The following is a 19,745-nucleotide window of genomic DNA, read 5'->3' on the forward strand; positions in this document are numbered from 1 at the left end:
CTCAGCTCCGCCCACCAGTGTTATCCCCAGGCTCAGCTCCGCCCACCAGTGTTGTCTTTCCTGCAGCTCCTCGCCTGGATTCCTTGGAGGAAGAATCCTGGGGTTGGACCCTCCAGACAGCCTGGGCCCCACACCCGCCCTTGGCAGTCTGTGTTGAGGCACTAAGGGGGTGGGAGATGGGGTGCTGCGAATGGGAGACCTTGTCTTCGAGGCCTGGGTTCAGCAGGGCCTGCTCTGCAAAGGAGGGGAGGCAGAGCTAGCTGGCAAGGTGCGCCTGCCGCGGGGCCCCTCCTGACGGCGGAGGTGGCTCTTTCTGGGAAGGTGCCGTGCCCCTGGCTCCTGACCCCTGGGTGGGAGAGGTGTATCCCTCTGGACACCAGGACTGAGGAGGCCTCAGAAGGGCTGCTGGGTGACACTGGCGGGCTTGGGCTTGGCCATGAGGGTGGTTGGCAGTCTGGGAGCAGCTTGGTGGTCTTGGGAGTTGAGAGGTCATTTGTGTGATGGTCGAGGTTGGGAAGTCAGGGACCCCAGCAGGGCTGTGAAGCCTGCTGGCAAGTCCTGTGCCCCTCCCCATGTCAGGAACATCCAGTCTGTGCCCTGGCACACCAGGGTTCTGGGGCATGACAGAGGCTTCCCATTTATACATACAGAATCTGACTAGGAGGTCTCAGCGACAGGGAGGTACATTAGAGCTGTCCCATCAGCCGACACTTCCTTTGCTCTCTGGCTCTGTCATGAGGTACTTAAGACTGATTACTGGTAAAGCCCTTATAGGACCCAGCACCCATCCATCCATCCATCTACCCGTGCGTGTATCACCATCTACCCGTCCATCCATGGCCCATGCATGTATCTACCATTCATCTTTTCTTCTGTCCACCCATCCCCTCACCTATTCATCCTCCCATCCATCACCTGTCTGTCAGTCCATCCATTCATCCACCTATCCATTCATCATTTACTTATGGATCCATCCATCTGCCTGACATTTACTGAAAGCTCGCCATGTGCTGGGCATGAGGTTAATATTGGTTATTCCAAGTGAACAAAGGCATAGCATCACCCTCGGGTAGGGTTGCCAGCTGAAGTGATGGGAGACACAGGACCCTCAGTTCAATTTGAATTTCAGATAAACAGCGAGTACTTTACTGTAAGTATGTATGCACTGTTTATACGCACACATGCATATTTGATGTAAACATGCAATATCTGATACAAGCATGTCCCAAATACTGCATGGGATATACTTATACTGATACTTATTTGTTGCCCATCTGAAATTCAGACTTAACCAGGTGGTCTCTGTGTGATCTAGCAGTCGCAGCCTGAGGAGCTCTTTGAGCTGGTGGGATGATGCAGGATGACAGATGCATCAGCGTTCCAGGTGGGAGGGTGACTCCTCCTGCCCCTGAGAGTTGGGGCAAAGCTCCTTGAGGGGATGAATGCTTCCCTCTGCACAGAAGCCATAAGCCATCAGTCCCGCCACCCATTGGCTGCACCTTGGTGCCCTCTTCCCAGCAGCATCTCTGCCGGCAGCTCTGAGGTAAGCTCAGGTCTCTCATTAAGCCATCCGTGCGACAGAGCACGGGTCCAGGGCACCCATTTCTGCACAGGTCCAGGGCACCCATTTCCACACGGGAGTCTCTGGGGGTGTCGGTGACTTCCTCGGATGGGCCCTCCAGTGGGTCCTCCCCAGGTTCTGCGGCCTGGTCCCCCCACCTCTCTCTCAGGCTGGGAGAATTTGGGTCCAGGAATTCCTGACTTCCTGCACGGAGTGCTCCGTGCTTCAGGAGGCCTGTGCTGGCCCCTGCCTGCGGCCCCCCCACCCCAATTCCTTCCTGGCCCTGTTTTCTCTGCCCTTCATGCGGCTGGCCAGCCTGGGCAGCAGGTGGTTTATTGGGCCGGGCTTGGGTGTTTGCCCTCACCTCTTGCTGCTGGATTATAATCTCCTTTTGGGAGGGGCCCAGTCTTTTCGTTACTTCATTACCTGTTCATGCCCGGCAGCCAACAGCTATAGCTACTGTGCAGGACAGGCTTCTCCTCTCTGAAAATTGTTACACTCGGTCAAGTCCCACTCTTTGCGACCCCATGGACTGTAGCCTGCCAGGCTGCTCTGTCTGTGGGATTTCCCAGGCAAGAATACTGAAGTAGGTTGTCATTTCCTTCTGGGAATCTTCTCCATCCAGGGGTGGAACCCACGTCCTGCATTGGCTTGTGGATTCTTTACCAGTGAGTCACGGGGGAAGCCTTCCTCCTTTGAAAAATGATCTAATGAAATCCTTAAAAAAAATCTATGAAGGTGGGAATATCATGATCTACATTTTAAAGTTGTAAATACCAAGGCTCAGGAAGGATAAGAAACTTCCTCAGGGTGACTCAGCTGGGGACGTCCAGACCAGGAGCACAAAAGCACAAGTTCATCATTTTGAAAAATGCTTGTTATTAAAATATAAATTAATGCAAAAACCACAGAAAAGAAAGTTTGTGAAAGTCGCTTGAAACCGTGTCAGTTAGAGGTAACCATCATTCCATTGCTCAGTCCTATCCCAGACACCTTGCTTCACAAATTTGTGGAGATGAAGGTTGGAGATAACTGAAAACCAGCTTGGGCTAAAGCTTTAGTGCTTTACTCTAAAATAAAACGCTGAGCTTCATCTGGATTTAAGTGGAAGGACTTGCTGACTTTCAGATAAATATTTTAACAAAAGAGACTGATTCCTAGAAGCGCTGCGTTTTCCATCGTCATTTTTTAAAACGGGGGTCATTATTTAAAGAGATAACTCCACGCGTAACATTAAAGGCAGGGATATTTGCAGTACGTGTGCAGCAAACCACAGAAGACTTATGTCCAGAATATATAAATATATCAAGAACGTCTGCAAGTCAACAAGACAAGGATAGAGGACTCCACAGGAAAACGGGCAAAAAGGCCTGAACGGGCGTCCGTGTGTCCATGTACGCGCGTGACTGACAGCGATTCAGGCGTACGGAGCCCCTGGGAACACGATGGGAGGTGCCCCCAGGCCCCGCCCCCTTCCCCTGCGCTCTCGGTGATGCCTAATGCACACACAGGAAAGTGCCCCGAGGTCAGCGAGCTCCGCGCCTTTCCATGCAGCCCGGACTCACCCTATAACCGCGTGCACAGCAGGGGACCATCCCAGTTGCCCTCGCGGCGCCCGCGCACTCCTCCCGTCAGCGCCCCGCCCAGGAAACAGGCGTTACTGGCCTGGGTTGTTTACGCTGCACCGGACGCTGCACCCACCCACCCGCACCGTTTCCCTGCTGATCGGCACTCCAGGGGCTCCGGCCTTTGCCTCGGATGCCTCCTGCCCTCCGCAGTCTCGTGCGCGGTTTCTGCCCGCGCCCTTCTGTCGGCTAAAGCTCAGCGGTGCGTCTGTGAGGTGCACGTTCCCTAAGGGGCCTCCCCAGCTTGTACCGCCGCCGGTGATCGCGGGACCCGCTTACTGCAGAGTCTGCCCTTAGGCGCTCGGTCGTGTCTGACTCTTTCGAGACCCCGTGGACTGTAACCTGTCGGGCTCCTCTGTCCATGGAATTCTCCAGGCAAGAATACGGGCGTGGGCTGCCATCCCCTCCTGCAGGGGTTCTCACCGATCCAGGGATCAAACCTGCGTCTTCCGCGTCTCCTCCTGCATTGGCAGGCGGATTCTCTATCACTGAGCCACCTGGGAAGCCCCTTACTATACGTCCTTGCTCATAATTGGACGTTTTCCTCTTTGTCATGTTGGCCGTTCTTTGGGATTGGGCTTTTCCACTGTGATTTTAAATTCATTTCCATGACGATTAATGCGATTGGGTCACTTCTGATGTGTTTACTGATCTCTTGACTGTTCTCTTCTGTGAAGTGTCTGTTCTGGTCTTTTTGCTCATTTTTCTATGGAGTCCTCTATTCTTCACTTGTTGATTTGTAGACGTTCTTTATATATTTATATATTCTGGACAAAAGTCTTTGGCGATTTGCTGCACATGTACTGCAGACATGCCCCACCTTTATAGTTATGGTCATTATGCATATAGCTTTATTTATATTTTTATCTTATTTTTCTGGCCATGCTGTGCAGCACAGGAGATCTAGTTCCCTGACTAGGGATCAAGCCCACGCTGCCTGTAGTGGGAGCGTGGAGTCGTAACCCCTGGGCCACCAGGGAGGTCCTTGACTTCATTTTTAAACTCTGTAAATGAGTGTTGTTTTGCAGTCTATATTCATTTCAGTCTGCCTACACATGTCATCCTTTTGGGTATCATTCTTTCTTTCTACATTTTTGTGTTGACATCTGAGACCATTTTCCTTCTGCCTAAATAAATTTCCTTTAATATTCATTCCAGTGCAGATCTGACAAAGATGGGTTGTTTTAGTCTGTGTTTCTCCAAAGTCCTGATTTCATCTTCATCTCGGAAGGATATTTTTGAAGGGTACAGAATTTTACTTTATTTATTTTGTGGCTGGGAGGCATATGGGATCTTCGTTCCCCGACCAGGGATCAACTGAACCCATGCCCCTGCTTTGGGGGCCTGGAGGCTCACCGGGTGACTGCCAGGGAAGTCCCAGGGCGCGGGGTCGAGATTGGCTATTTCTGTGGTTTTCAGCACCTTAGTGATCCATTCCCTCGTCACCCGGCTTCCGTCAACGCTTCTTCTGGAGTCTCAGCGGCACTGTGGTGCTTGTGTGCAAGATTCGGTCTTATGTCCCCCTCCCCACCCCGGAGGGTGTGAATGACGCAGTGCAGGGACTCTGGATTCTGTTGTGTTCTCTTTAAGGTTATTAACTTTTGGTTTGTTTTCTCCTGGGGTTGAGCACTCAGTCTACCCACTGCCTCCTCTGTGGGGGTTGGCGGGAAGCTCTGTCCTGTAGCTGAGCTCCTTGGAGCGGGTCTTGTGTGTAAGCTCAGCTCAGACCAGCCGGAGGCTTGAGACGAGTTTATTAGGGAGTGGCCCGGGCTGCCTGTCTGTGGCTCCCTCTCCTTTCTGGGACGTGTCCTCTCTTTCTAGCTGCTGTGGGCACTCTGTCTTCTGGTTCTTCCCGGCAGTAAGCCCTCATGTGCAGCGTGCCTCCAGCCACCTTGCCGGGCCTGGATGGGGCTGCCCTCTGAACCCGGACCCCCAGCTGTCCCCTCTCCCCCGGGTTGGTCCCCTACGGCGTCTGCTTGGTTCTGGCTGCTCTCCGGGGCTGTCCGACAGTCGTCTCTGTGTCCAGAAGTTGCAGTTGTTACCTGTCCGATTAGAGCCCCCTGGGAGAAACTGTCCGGCAGTTGTAGGGCTGGAGGAAGGCGGATCCTGCGGCCGGAGTGGCCGGGACCTGGGGCAGGAGGGGCCTCCCTGGTTGGGGACTGGCCTCTTCAGAGATCGCCCGAGAGCTCGCTGGTCAGCCTCCCCCCAGATACAGCGACACGATTCTGCAAATGCTTTGGAGTGGGGCTGATGGGAGGCCAGTGATGGGTTTGAGGCCCCTGAAATCTCTTGTTTGGCCCTTATGCTCCCAGGACTGTGCAGAGTGTGGCTGATTCCTCTTCTCCTCAGCTGCTGGGGCAAGCCCAGGCCTCGGCCCGGCACCCAGACTGACAGGTGTCCCCCGGGAACGAGACGGTTGTGAGCTATCTGCCCACATGGGCCATTCTCCCGTCTTCAGAACTGCAGCCCATTTAGTCCTCAGGGCGCCCACAGCTCCCTGGCTCTGCTGTAGGATTTCTGTAACAAGTGTGCCTCTCTCAGCAGCTGGCTTCAGGACTGATGGCCTTCTGTATGGGACCCACCCTTGCCCCCTCAGAAGCAGACATCCAGTAATTATCTTTACTTTTCGTTATTTGCTTTCTGGTCTGCAGCTGATGGTTTAGCTTCAAATCCAAAGTGGGATGGTGTTCCTGATGCTGCCTCTAGGCTTGGCCTCCTCTGGGTTGTGAAGATAACATGAGAGATTAGACGGAAAACCAAGCAAAACCTGTCAAAATCCCTGCTTCCCAGCTGGTCTTTAAACAAGCACAAGAAGTTTTTAAAATGCTAGTGACTTCTGCCCTAGCGATCCCAATCCTGGGACTGTATCTCAAGACAGGAGTTCAGAATGTGCCCGGAGATCAAGCTGCCCCGGTGTTTATGGCAGTACTACTTAGAATGTTCCGTTTCACGGGTCACGCCTGGTCCTGGCAAAGGGGCTTGCATAACAGAAACTAGGAACCATGTGGTCCACGCAGGGCCACCCAAGGCAGACGGGACATCGTGAAGAGCTCTGACGAAATGCGATCTTCCGCGAGACCGAGTGGCAAACCGCTCTAGTACTCTTACCATGAGATCCCCACGAAGAGTGTGAAGGGCGAGAGGATGACACTGGGAGCTGAGCCCCCAGGTCAAAAGCGGCCCAGTATGCTCGTGGGAAAGTGTGTGAGTGTGTTGGCTGCTCACTTGTGTCTGACTCTTTGTGACCCCAGGTCTGTAGCTCACCAGGCTCCTCTGTCCATGGGATTCTCCAGGCCAGAATACTGGAGTGGGTTGCCATTTCCTTCTCCAGGGGATCTTCCCAACCCAGGGGTCAAACTTGGGTCTGTTGCATTGCAGGTGGATTCGTTACTGTCTGAGCCACCAGGGAGGAGAGGAGGGCAATCACTAATAGCTCCAGGAAGAATGAAGCAGCGGGGCCAAAGTGAAAACTGCACTCAGTTGTGGATGTGTCTGGTGGTGAAAGTAAAGGCCAGTACTGTGAAAAGTAATATTGTCTAGGAACCTGGAATGTCAGGTCCATGAATCAAGGTAAATTGGACAAGGTCAAGCAGGAAATGGCAAGCATGAACATTGACATCTTAGGAATCAGTGAACTAAAATGGATGGGAATGGGTGAATTTAATTCAGATGAAACTACTGTGGGCAAGAATCTCTTCCTTAGAAGAAATGGAGTAGCCCTCATAGTCAACAAAAGGGCCTGAAATGCATTATTTGGGTGCAGTCTCAAAAATGACAGAATGATCTCAGTTCATTTCCAAGCAAACCATTCAATATCACAGTAATCCAAGTCTGTGCCCCAACCGCCGAGGCTGAAGAAGGTGAAGTTGACCAGGTCTATGAAGACCTACAAGACCTTCCAGAACCAGCACCAGAAAAGGTGTGCTTTTCATCACAGGAGACTGGGATGCAAAGATCCGACGTCAAGAGACGCCTGGAGTGACAGCGGCTTTGGCCTGGGAGTACCACATGAAGCAGGGCAAAGGCTAACGGAGTTTTGCTAAAAGAACACGCTGATTGTAGCAAACACCCGCTTCCAGCAGCACAAAAGGCAGCTGTACACACGGACATCACCGAATGATCACCAGAATCAGACTGATTATATTCTCTGCAGCTGAAGATGGAGAAGCTCTACACAGTCAGCAAAAACAAGACTGGGAGCTACTGTGGCTCAGATCATGAACTCCTTATTGGAAAATTCAGGCTTAAGTTGAAGAAAGTCGACAAAACCACCAGGCCATTCAGGTATGACCAAAATCAAATCCCTTATGATTATACAGTGAAGGTGAAAGTGAAGTTGCCTAGTCATGTCCAACTCTTTGCGACCCCATGGACTATAACCTATCAGGATCCTCTGATCATGGGATTTTCCAGGCAAGAGTACTGGAGCGGGTTGCCATTTCCTTCTCACGGGGATCTTCCCAACCCAGGGATCGAATCAGGTCTCCTGAACTGCAGGCAGATGCTTTACCATCTGCGCCCCCAGGGAACAGTAGAAGTGACAAATAGGTCCAAGGGATTAGATTTGGTAGTTGAAGTGCCTGAAGAACTATGGATGGGGGTTCATAACATTGTACAGAAGGTTGTGACCAAAACCACCCCAAAGAAAAAGAAATGCAAGAAGGCAAAGTGGCGTCTGAGGAGGCCTTACAAATAGCTGAGAAAGGAAGTTGCAAGGGAAGAAGGGCACGATATATCCAACTGAATGCAGAGTTCCAGAGAACAGTGAGGAGAGATAAGAAAGCCTTCTTAAATGAACACTGTAAAGAAGCAGAGGAAAACAACAGAACGGGAAAGACCAGAGACCTCCTCAAGAAAATTAGAGATACCATGGGGACATTTCATGCAAAGAGGGACACAATAAAGAACAGAGTACATAAGGACCCAATAGAGGCAGAAGAGATTAAGAAGAGGTGGCAAAAATACACAGAAGAACTCCACAAAAAAGGTCTTAATGACCCAGGGAATCACGATGGTGTGATCGCTCACTACAGCCAGACGTCCTGGAGAGTGAAGTCAAGTCGGCCTTAGGAGCATCACTACAAACAAAGCTAGTGCCGGTGATGGAATTGCAGCTGAGCTAGTTCAAATCCTAAAAGATGATGCTATTAAAGTGCTGCTTTCAATATGCCAGCAAATTTGGAAAACTCAGCAGTGGCCACAGGACTGGAAAAGGTCAGTTTTCATTCCGAATCCAAAGAAGGGCAATGCCAAAGAATGCTCAGACTACTGCACAGTTGCACTCATTTCACACGCTAGTAGGGTTATGCTCAAAATCCTTCAAGCTAGGCTTCAGCAGTATGTGAACTTAGAACTTCCAGGTGTATAAGCTGGATTTAGAAAAGTCAGGGGAACCAGAGATCAAGTTGCCAACATTCATTGGATCATGGAGAAAGCAGTGGAGTTACGAGGAAAACATTGACTTCTGCTTCGTTGACTATACTAAAGCCTTTGTGTGGATCACAACAAGTGTAGAAAATTCTTCAAGAGATAGGAGTACCAGACCACCTCACCTATCTCCTGAGACACTTACATGGAGGTCAAGAAGCATCAGTTAGAAGTTTACTTGGGACAACTGACTGGTTCAAAATTGGGAAAGGAGTACGTCAAGGCTGTATATTGTCACCCTGCTTATTTAACTTCTATGCAGAGTACATCATGAGAAATGCCAGGCTGGATAAAGCACAAGCTGGAATCAAGATTGCTGGGAGAAATACCAATAACCTCAGATATGCAGATGATACCACCCTTATGGCAGAAAGTGAAGAGGACCTAAAGAGCCTCTTGATGAAAGTGAAACAGGAGAGTGAAAAAGCTGACTTGAAACTCAACATTGAAAAAATTAAGCTCATGGCATCTGATCCCATCACTTCATGGCAAATAGAAGGGGGAAAAGTAGAAGCAGTGACAGACTTTATTTTCTTGGGCTCCAAAATCACTGTGGACCGTAACTACAGCCATGAATTTAAAAGACACTTGCTCCTTGAAAGAAATGTTATGATAAACCTAGACAGCATATTGAAAAGCAGAGAGATCACTTTGCCCACAAAGGTCCGTCTAGTCAAAGCTATGGTTTTTCCAGTGGTCATGTATGGATGTGAGAGTTGGGCCATAAAGAAGGTTGAACACCAAAGAATTGATGCTTTTGAGCTGTGGTGCTTGAGAAGACTCTTTAGAGTCCCTTGGACTGCAAGGAGATCCAACCAGTCAATCCTAAAGGAGATCAGTCATGACTATTCATTGGAAGGACTGATGCTAAAGCTGAAGCTACAGTTCTTTGGCCACCTGCTGTGAAGAGCCAACTCACTGGAAAAGACTCTGATGCTGGGAAAGATTGAAGGTAGGAGGAGAAAGAGGCAACAGGGATGAGATGGTTGGATGGCATCGCTGACTCAATGGACCTGGGTTTGAGCCAACTCTGGCAGATGGTGCAGGAAGGGAAGCCTGGGGTGCTGCCGTCCAGGGAACTGCGAAGAGTTAGACAGGACTTAGACACCGAACAGCAACAACTGAGGATGTTGAAAGAAAAGCCCCAGAATAATAAGTAACTTGTTGAAAAAGATTTTGGTTTATGCACAGTGTGAAGTGTGTAGTTCTTGAAAAAAATGGTGGCAAACATAGTAGAAACACACTCAGGCTTTACTGTTGATAGAAGTTTGCAGGCTTCACGGCCCATGTGTGGTCTGAGGCCGTCATGTACGCGTCCCCGCTGGAGAGAGGAGTCTGGCTAGGCCAGCGTGCCTGCTCTCCTAGCCTTGGGCTCAGGCATTCACTATCACCGCAGGGTACAGAGATTCAGTATCTTCTGGTTGCCTGTATTTTCTGATTTCTTAAACAACTCTCTTTTGATTCTGTGCTTTTGAAGTATGCTTTACATACAGGAGAATGTGTTGACCCAATGTGTGCAGTTTGATGACTTTTGACAAATACATAGCCCTGTGTAACCCGCACCCAGATCAAGGCGAGTTTCCACCCCGAGTCCCCTGCGCCTCCTTCCAGCCTCTCGTGACTGTGGGTGAACAGTGATTGGAGAAGCCATGTTTGCAGCTCAGGGAGGCGTGTCCGTGTTATCCTTGTCTCCTTCGACCTTGCAGCCCGGGCCCTGCAGCAGGAGGACCCGCCCTGCAGCCCCTGCCCCGCCTGTGAGGCTGCCCTCCCTCCAGCTCCCATGTCAGCCTGGGGCCACCTGGCCGAGGGACAGAAGGCCTATTGTACCAGGGGCGTCCTCTGCCCTGAAGAGGGGGCGGGAGGGGGCGGGAGGCCGCGTTCCTGAGGTGGGGCGGCACGTCCTGTGAGCCGCCAGCCCAGAGTCAGCCCTGCCGGAACCCAGGGCGCAGGAGCCTCAGGGCAGGCGAGGGCGGGCTGACTCAGGAGAGGAGTCAGGGGGCAAAGTGTGGAGCCGCCCCGGGGGCTGCAGTGGCCTCAGGGACGTTGTTGCAGCCAAGATCCCACAACCGCGTGGCTTAAATCCCAGCTGCTTTGCTCTGGGAAGACCGCTCCCCCCGGGGGGCAGGCCCCATCTTCTCAGTGTGCACACAGGGGAGGGACCGTGAGCTCGTGTCTGGTCCTCTTCTTGTAAGGGCACCAGCCCTACGGAGTCGGGGCTCGTGTCTGGTCCTCTTCTTGTAAGGGCACCAGCCCTGCGGAGTCGGGGCTGCCCGCCCGACTCCACAGCTCCGTCTCCTGTCTCGGGGGCTGGAACTCCACCGATGCAGCTGGGGACATGGTCCAGCCGACGACGCCCGGGCGCTGGGCTGGGGCCTGCGGGGCGCGCAGCCAGGCTGCTCTGTCCTGGAGGGAGTCCTGGTGGGGGGTCCTGGGCTCCTTCTCCCTTCCCTCCCCAGGTGCCACCCCCCAGGTCTGCCAGCCCAATCCTCCCACACCCGGGGCTGCTCTCTGCCCAGCCCAGCCCCCCAGTTGCAGCAGCGCTGGCCTTAGAGGGGGTGCCTGGTCCTCGGGGAGGAAGTGGGGATAGGCAGTGGGGTTTCCACCTGCCGCTGGAGACCCTGAGCGCGCGTGCCCGCCAGCAGCAGGACTGCGGCTCAGGACCGCACTCACAGTGAGGGGAGAAAGCTGCCTGCCAAGCTCCGGGCTCCGGTCTGTTCATCGAGGCCCCTCCCTGCCCCAGATTCCCTGCCCGGTCTCCCAGTTAATCCGATTGTGGAAAATGCCCCGCAGCAGGCGTGGGAAGAGGGCGTGAAGTTTGCGTGTGAGTGCAGGTGTGTGTGTTGGGAGGGGGTGGTCTTGGCCACGCTCCCGGTGCATCAGGCCCCCTTGGCAGGCCCCCTTATCTATGCCCAGGCCCTGCTCCAGGATGGGGGCACTTCATGCTAGTGGTCCCGTCCGGGACTAGCCGCAGGGGCCTGCTGTGCGGAGGCACAGACCTGGCAAAGCTTCAGATGGCACAAGAGGGGTAGCAGAGCTTTGGGGGGCCACAGCCTTGCCATGCAGGTACCCCCAGAGCCTGTCTTCCCCATCCTGTCTGGACGGATGGTTTAGGCGGCTCCTCCCCAGTCAACCCCAGGAAACCACAGAGAGCAAGGCGGATGGCCTTAGGGGAAGGTAGACACCAAGCAAGACCCCAGGGAAGCCCCTGAGAAGGAGACCAGCTTCGTGGGGGTGGGGGCAGCGGGCGGCGGGAGCAAGGCCTTTGTGGGGACGCCCTTCAGGGGGACGCGTGGCCAGGCTGCGGGGGTGGGAACTGTTATCATGTGGCTGGTCCTCCTGACATCACGCTTCCGAAGTCAGCTCATTCAGGCGACAGACGACAACCTGATCAGTCTCTTAGGAAACGTGGAGGGTTTTGGAAGCTCTGTGCCAGAAATGGGACGAAGCCTGAACGTGGATGTGTTTCTATCAGAAGTCACAACATCGCAGGTGGGTGCGTCCCTGCCCTCCCTGGGCTCTGGGGCCAGGGAACAGCGGGGGCAGCCCTGTGGAGCCCTGTGGCACCAGGACGTGGTGCCAGCTTCCCACAACACCCCCGAAGTCAGGCACTATGGTTGGAACAGGTGGGCCAAGAGTGTGAAATGCTGCTGCTGCTGCTGCTGCTAAGTCGCTTCAGTCGTGTCCAACTCTGCGCGACCCCATAGACGGCAGCCCACCAGGTTCCCCCGTCCCTTGGATTCTCCAGGCAAGAACACTGGAGTGGGTTGCCATTTCCTTCTCCAATGCATGAAGGTGAAAAGAGAAAGTGAAGTCGCTCATTCATGTCTGACTCCTAGCAACCCCATGGACTGCAGCCTACCAGGCTCCTCCACCCATGGGACTCTCCAGGCAAGAGTACTGGAGTGGGGTGCCATTGCCTTCTCCGAGTGTGAAATGCAGCTAGGATTAAAGTGGAGCTCGTGGGGTAGATCTCCTGAAGCGGATAAAGGAGGAGAGTGTCAATGAGAAGCGAGCTCAGAATCATGAGAGAAGGACCGCAGTGGAGACGTTCGGTGTGACGCCTGTGACTGTCAATGTGAATCGGACCACAGAGAGGACAGAGAGCAGGATGGATGCGGCCGAGCCTACGGGCAGGTTGCAGGGCTGGGAAAGCATCAGAAAGCCAGAAACTGTGGCGAGCCGAGATCAGGAAACACACACCGAGGGCAGAGTGGAGATGCTGGCCCCAGGAGTCCAGGTTGGGGTGGGGACCATCTGAAAACGCAGGAGACGTTTTCTGGATCTGAGCTGGAAGGATTCGAGGGCTCAGATGCTGATGGGGGAGGTAAGGGCGTCCAGGCACGCTTCTGTTTCCAAATATTGGAGACAAAAAGAAAATTCTAGCAGTTTCCCCAAAAGAGAAGAAGACTTCTCACCAAAGAGCACAAGTCAGGTTGATATCTGGCGTCCGGACAACTGTGACACGCGGAGTGGAGCCGAGTCCGCAGAAGAAAAGCGTTCCTGGACCCAGGAAGGCGCGTGAGGGGAGGACGGTGAACTCAGCCACAACAGGAAGGAAGCTGGCTGCACGACTTCCCCACCCCCCGCCCCCCTCCCTTGGGAAATCTGTTTGCAGGGAGTGGTCAGTGGGGAGGGAAAGGAATCGGGGAGGATGTCCGCCTCACCCCTCAAGGCATCAATCGGGAAGGAGGGACCCCACCCCGGGCTCAGATGACCATCATCTGAGAACACTTTGGGCTGAAGGAAGAGGAGCCGGCTGGTCACAGCCCTCAGGTGCAAATAGTTTCCAGCCTCTGGAGCTGGACCGAGTTGAGGACGGAATTCCGGGGGTCTGTGCACCTGGACGGGAAATGTCCCAGCTTCTGTTTCCGCAGTGTGCGCTGAGTCGCTCAGCCACGTCTGACTCTTTGCGTCCCCGTGAACTTTAACCCTCCAGCTCCTCTGTCCACGGGATTCTTCAGGCAAGAACACTGGGGTGGGCTGCCATTTCCTTCTCCAGGGGATCTTCCCGACCCAGGGATCAAATCTGGGTGTCTCCCACACTGGCAGGCGGGTTCTCCACCAGTAGCGCCACCTGGGAAGCCCCTCCCTTGCCTACACTGCGTGCTCACCTGTGCTGGCAGGAAGAACCCCTTCCCCACCTGGAATCCGGGTCCAGGGTCTCAGAAGCACTGGTTGATGTGGTCCTGAGACCCGTCCTTGGAGCTCCATTAACACAGCAGCGAGAAGCCTCCTCCATCACCGCATACGCAGCTACGCTTCGGCAGCTGTATTTCAGTGGAAGCGGTTTGCTCTGCTGCACGATGCCTTTTATTTTATGCATTTACAAATCGCGTGCTGGGAAGGGAATCCGCAGGCTTCCCCAAAGGGGCGGAGCAACAGGCTCACCCCGCCCCCCACACCCCAGGGGTTGGTTGACTGCCCCGCAGGGCCTCTGCACGTCGCGGTGCGGCTCTGTGCCTCAGTTTCCCCATCTGTAAAACAGGGGGAATGGAGGGCAGGTGAGTCGGCACTTCTCAAGTTCCGCACTCCTGGCCGCTTCGGGACCGCCGGGTGGAAAGGAAATCAGACGCTCTTAGGATTAAATGGTGTTCACAGCACGCGCCAAGACCCGCAGGATCCAGCTGTGCGGTCCTTAGAAAGAAGCTGATGAGACAGAGTCGGCTCCAGATTAGAGGAGGCCTGTGCGCAGCGCCACCTTTGCAGATGATGAATCTGAAAACCTGGGGGTGGGGGCGGGTACACTAGAAACCTGTGAAAGACTAAAATTGGGCCGGGAGGAAAGAGGAGGCTTGAATACAAGTCAGCGCTAAGGAAACGGAAGTGGCGGTCAGACTGCCAGCCCGCCAAAGACCTACCCAGGCCCAGCTGGCTCTACGGGGGACTCGACCAAACTTTAAAGGATCAATTGATTCCTTTTCCGGATAAATTGTTTCAGAAAAGAGAAAGATGAAAGAACCACGAGCAAGGTTGCCCAGCTCCCATCATGAGCCTAGAATGAGCCTTGACTCTAATGATCCCTGGTGCATCTCCCCTGTAAGCTTAGGCTGAAGGCCCTGGGTAACTTGCTTGTAACTCACTGAGTAGCGCTGGGCTCCTGGCTGCCTCGTCCTGCCCGCTGCAGCCTCTGGCCTTGGTCTTGGCCTGGGAGCCTGGCCGGAAAGCCCCTCGGTGGACTTCAGACTCTGCAACTTCTCACAAGCTGAGCCGGGGGGACCCTGGTTGGAGCTGGGGGTGGGGAACAGGAGGGAGGGGGCTGGCTCCCCACTTCCCCTCTCCTTTCTTGTTCCGGATCTTGTAGGGAATGGGTCTCAATGATGCCGTAGTAAACGTGCTAAAAAAAAAAAATAGCCTGTTTGTTTTAGAATAGGTTTAAAAGTTACAGGAAAGGTGCAGAAATAGCAGAGAATTCCTGTCCACCCTGTGCCGAACGTTCCCCAAGGTTAACGTCTCGCCTTAGAGAGACGCTCGTCATGCCCACTGAACCGGCACCGATGCATCACTACCAGCTGAAGGCTCTGCTTTGTTCAGGTTTCCTTGGCTTCTGCGAATGTCCTCTGCCGTCCGTGCGGACCCCACATCGCCCCGGTCACTCTGTGGCCTTAGGGTTCTCGCTGGGGAGACAGTTCTCACACTTGCCCTGACCCGGACGCCCTCGAGGAAGACTTGGCAGGTATTTTGCAGAATGGCCCGCAAGTGGGGTTAGTCTGATGTCTTCTTCATGGTTACGCTGTGGTCACCGGCTTGGGGAGGAAGCGTATAGAGGGAACGAGCCATTTCCACCTCTTCTCTTCACGGGGACTCAGTGTCACCATGACGTGTGACCCGGGACGTTGGTCCCAATCACCAGGCCGAGGTGTGTTTCTCAGAGGCCTCCGTGGTTGAGTGCCTCTTTCCCCACTTTGCACACTGTCCTCTGGGAGGAGGCCACGCTGCAGCCACCCAAGGGCTGGGGGGGTCGCCTTCTGCCTCCCTGAGCTTCTCCATAAACCATGTGGAATTCTTCTGCAGGTGTGACCCAACTCAGGTTCAGCTGCTCGTCACTCAAGAACTCCAAACTGAGCGACAAGGGTTGGGGAAGCTGGCCGACCCGGGGAGAAGGCGGACTCACGGCCTGGTGAACCAGCGACCCCTTTCCCAGGCTTTGCTCGGAGATCACCCGGGGATAAGAGGCAGGGGCCAGGCTTCTAGTTTTGGAGACGCTCGTCTCTCTCACCCAGTTGTACACCACTGGCACTTGTCCCTTGTGACCGGGACGTTGGCTGAGCCTTTCATCTCCGGCCAGCTGGCCCTTCTGGTTCCCACTGGCCTGAGGTCCACGTGCTTGTGGGCAGCATGCGGTCAACTTCTCCTGCCTGGTGGGGCTTGCAGCATCTGCCAGACAGCTCAGAAGATGTGCCGAAGGCTGTCAGGTATCCTCCTTGAAGAAGAACTAAAGGCCCTAGACTTTGTTTACCGACTAAACTATCTCTATTATTTTGTCTTGTTTGTTTTCCTTTCTTGTATTTTCTCACGTCTCTGATTAAATTTAGCCCTTGGAATTCGGGGAAGGCCTAGGAGGCAACAGGAAGCACGCAGAGGACGTAGCGGGGAGGGGGATGCAGTTTCTGTCCTGGGAGGGCAGCTTGCTTGCACAGGGAGATTTGTATCTTCTCTTCTTTTGTTTATTTAGTCATGGGTTCACATGGCTGTGTGCTTTGGGTGTTTATTTTACGCTTCGGATCAGAACCCTGCACTATTTATTTTATTGCTCAAATTGTTCCAGTCTTGGTCGCTGGGAGCCCTTCAGGGGTCTCTTGTGTCTGGGACATGCCTGTGGCTTCCTGACGCTTTCCTACTTTTTGGCATGACAGGAAGCTGCAGGTTCTCTGGAATGTTCTCTGCCCCAGCCCTAGAATCAGCCATTTCTCTAGGGAGCCCCGGTTCCTCCTGCTGGAGAATCCTGCTAGAAACTGAGATCTGGGCCCTGGTGAGGGGCTGGTTGCTGCTGGGATGTTGCTGCTTCTCAGCCATCTCAGCTGACACGGCCAGGGAAAACACGTGTGTGCTAACTGGTGTACACGCACACATATGTGTGTGTGTCCACACATGCCCACCTGCGTCTCTGTTGACTGCACTCAAGGTCCTGTTCCTGCCGGCGTCTCCACTGCGGATCCATCAACACACAATTTTTCTGAACTCCTCCTCCTGCTCATCTGAAAACCCCCACTCAGCAGACAACACTGGCCCCCACCCACCTCCCACTCACTTCCTCCTCACGGAGGCTCACCTCCTCATCACACTCCAGCACACAGAGACTCTCTTCCTCGTCACACTCCAGCACACAGAGACTCACTTCCTCATCACACTCCAGCGCACACGGAGGCTCACCTCCTCATCAGACTCTAGCACACGGAGACTCACTTCCTCATCACACTCCAGCTCATGGAGACTCTCTGCCTCATCACACTCCAGCTGATGGAGACTCTCTGCCTCATCACACTCCAGCTGATGGAGACTCTCTTCCTCATCACACTCCAGCTCATGGAGACTCTCTTCCTCATCACACTCCAGCACGCACGGAGGCTCGCTCCCTCCTCACACTCTAGCGCATGGAGGCTCACTTCCTCATCACACTCCAGCTCATGGAGACTCTCTTCCTCATCACATTCCAGGTCACGGAGACTCTCTGCCTCATCACACTCCAGCTGATGGAGACTCTCTGCCTCATCACACTCCAGCTCATGGAGACTCTCTGCCTCATCACACTCCAGCACACACGGAGGCTCGCTCCCTCCTCACACTCCAGCACACGGAGAGTGGCTTCAGGACTGAACCCTGTGGGAAACAACTGTGCTCAGGCGCTGTCTTATCTTTACTTTGTCTTAGTTTTTGCTCTTGTCGTTCAGGCGCTCAGTCGTGTCCGACTCTGTGACCCCATGGACTGCAGCCCGCCAGGCCTCCCTGTCCATCACCAACTCCTGGAGCTTGCTCAACTCATGTCCATCAAGTCGGTGATTCCATCCAACCATCTCATCCTCTGTCGTCCCCTTTTCCTCCTGCTTTCAATCTTTCCCAGTATCAGGGTCTTTTCCAATGAGTCAGCTCTTCGCATCAGGTTGCCAAACTATTGGAACTTCAGCTTCAGCATCAGTCCTTTCGATTCTGGCTTGATTTCCTTGAGAATTGGTTTTATCTCCTTGCAGTCCACGGAGCTCTCAAGAGTCTCCTCTGACACCAGAGTTTGAAAGCATCAATTCTTGCCTGTCACATCCATGCATGACCACTGGAAAAACCATGGCTTTGATTATATGGACCTTTGTTGACAAAGTAATGTCTCTATTATTTAATATACTATCTAGGTTTGTCATAGCTTTTCTTCCAAGGAGCAAGCGTCTTTTAATTTCATGGCTGCAGTCACTGTCCACAGTGAATTTAAAGTTTCGATCTTTATCTTTTGTCTGTACCCACCCTCAGAATAGGCCCTGAAACATGCTCTGTGCTTTGCCCGACCAACCTCCCTCTTGCTAAGCCACCACTCTGTTTACCTAAATACACCTTTGTGGTGGGCTTTCAGTGAATTTATCAAGTCAGGAATATTTCCTTTGGCTCTATTCCTAATTTGCTGAGAGATTTTTGAAAAAAGTCACAACTAAGTGTTAAATCTTTATTTGAATCTTAAATGTCATAAACAGGTGTTAAGTCAGTGCTCTCTCTGCATAACCTGAGAGAATTATATGTTTTTTGTCCTGTAATCTAATCTTACGGGATTTGCACTGATCTGTTTCTGATATTGGACCTTCCTCAAAATCCCCAGAGACCTTAGATCTCTCAGGGTCCCAGAGGAAAGAGGTTTGCATTCAGATTAAGTACGCTGCAGGAGAGCGTAGTTGAGGGGCAGTCTGTGAGGGTGTGGCAGAGTGGGGGCCCCCAGGGACTAGTGCTCCTGCAGCTTGGCCAGCGTGGTGGGGAGAGAGGATTCTGGAACCCGAGAGGGAAGTGTCGTCAAGAGAGGGACACCTAGAGAAGAGCCTGGAGCCCCCTGAAGTGTTGTCTGGGGTAGGGAGGCAGGTGGGGCTGCAGAGTTCCTTGGGGGCGGCCGCGGTGGGGTGGGGTGTGCATCAACAGGCTTGGTGAGGTCCCTCGAAGGGGGACCTATGACCTCAGGGCAGCTCATGAGGTCCCAGTTTTCTGAGTTACTGTGGGATACCTGGGGAGGAAGCCCTTGCCTCAGGGAGGAAACCCTTGCCTCCAGGAGGAGGCCTGATGGTCTGGGTGCCCTGCAGCTGTGGGCCCCTGGGTGCCCTGGATGGCCCTGTGGGTGGGGCGGGGCCCCAATCGGGAGCTTCAGGGGGCAGGATGGGGCTCGGGGCAGGGGGCGGGGCTCAGGGCAGGGGAAGGACTGTGCCTGCACAGACCTGGACAGCCTGTCTCACTTTGCAGCCTGTGATCTGGTTGAGTCATGGGTCCTACCCCGGACTGGACCACCCAGGGCTCCCACCAGAATCCAGGACCCACCTGTGCTGGGTGCCAGAGGTGCTGGGCTGCCTTGCCACATTGCTGAAACCCTCCCAGGGAGCCCCAACACTGCTCCACATGCCGGGAGGGTGGAGCCCCCATCCAGCCCTCCAGGAAGCCCCTTCCTTTCCTGGAATCAGCTCACCCCTCCCTGAAGGACCTTTGATTAAGCACAAACCAGAAAAGAAGATTCCAGAAGCCAAATTATGATGTAATGAGACATTTTTCACGTTTGGTTCTTCATACCCCCTTCAAAGAACAGGAAGGGAGCTTGCCCAGCCCTGCCTGATTGCAGGGTCCTGATCCCCTCCCAGGAAGGAGCCTCCTCGGTGGGCTCTCTGGTTTTGCACAGACATGATGACCTCACAACTCACCCTCCAAGCCAGGACACTTTTGAGAGAGAAACGGGGCACCCCAGTGATGACCCAGGACACAGGGATGACCTGGGATCTCTGGTCGCCCTCTGCAGAGTAACCGGGTTCTGCTCTGGGCTAGTGGTAAAGAACCTGCCTGCCGACACAGGAGACGCAGGTGACTGGGGTTCGATTCCTGGGTTGGGAAGATCCCCTGGAGGAGGAGATGGCAACTCACTCCAGTGTTCTTGCCTGGAGAATCCCATGGACAGGTGTGTCTGG

At 53.8% G+C, this 19,745-nt stretch overlaps 1 long non-coding RNA gene across 1 annotated transcript in view; it reads left to right on the top strand.

Annotated features, from left to right (window-relative positions):
* The window catches only part of LOC120875134, an 18,303-nt gene extending 1,598 nt beyond the window's left edge, over positions 1 to 16,705 (top strand). The window contains exons 2-3 of the long non-coding RNA XR_005723824.1: positions 1,286 to 1,543; positions 15,625 to 16,705. This is a non-coding gene — a long non-coding RNA (uncharacterized LOC120875134). The remainder of the gene's footprint in view (positions 1 to 1,285; positions 1,544 to 15,624) is intronic.
* Positions 16,706 to 19,745: the final 3,040 nt, after the last annotated feature.

This window comes from Oryx dammah, unplaced genomic scaffold (genome assembly GCF_014754425.2).
Source record: "Oryx dammah isolate SB20612 unplaced genomic scaffold, SCBI_Odam_1.1 HiC_scaffold_16, whole genome shotgun sequence".
NCBI classification, from domain to species: Eukaryota; Metazoa; Chordata; class Mammalia; order Artiodactyla; family Bovidae; genus Oryx; species Oryx dammah.